The sequence below is a fragment of the Egretta garzetta genome, unplaced genomic scaffold, assembly GCF_000687185.1.
Source record: "Egretta garzetta isolate BGI_Z169 unplaced genomic scaffold, ASM68718v1 scaffold138, whole genome shotgun sequence".
Lineage (NCBI taxonomy): Eukaryota > Metazoa > Chordata > Aves > Pelecaniformes > Ardeidae > Egretta > Egretta garzetta.
The window spans coordinates 1,313,351-1,313,867 of record NW_009260598.1 but is presented as its reverse complement, the minus strand read 5'-3'; positions in this window follow the sequence as shown (position 1 = coordinate 1,313,867).

Genomic DNA, 517 nt, shown 5'->3' with positions numbered 1-517 from the left:
CCCCCCGCCCCCCGCCGCCTCCCTCCCCTCCCGATGTGGCTCTCCCTGCCTCTTCTGCTTGTGCTTTTTAAATGACTTGAGTGAAGGGGGGGGAAACTGTCAAGATGGCAGCAGCAGGAGCAAGGAGGTTATGAATGTGGTGTTGATGCTGGAACGAAACCTATTCTCTTTGGCAGCCCTAGGGAGGGCTTAAAGCTTCTGGACCTGGACCTGTTGGAAGACTGGCGATTTGATTTGTTCACGTTGTGTTCGCTTTTTCCCTGCGAGAAGAAGGATTTTTTTTTATTTTATTTTTTTTTTACCGACCAGCCCCCGGGGTGGCCTTCTCCCGCCCCCTGCTCCGTCGGCTGTGAGATTTTGGGGGGTTGCTTGCGTGTGGCTTGGGGGGCACCGCAAAGTGACAGGCTTACGCTAGTATGCAGCTGGATGTACGCTAAGACTTCGGCTCCCTTTAGGGCGTTCTGAAGAAGGAAAAAGTCTTCGGCGTAATCTCAAGGACCCCTCTCCCTGCCCCCCC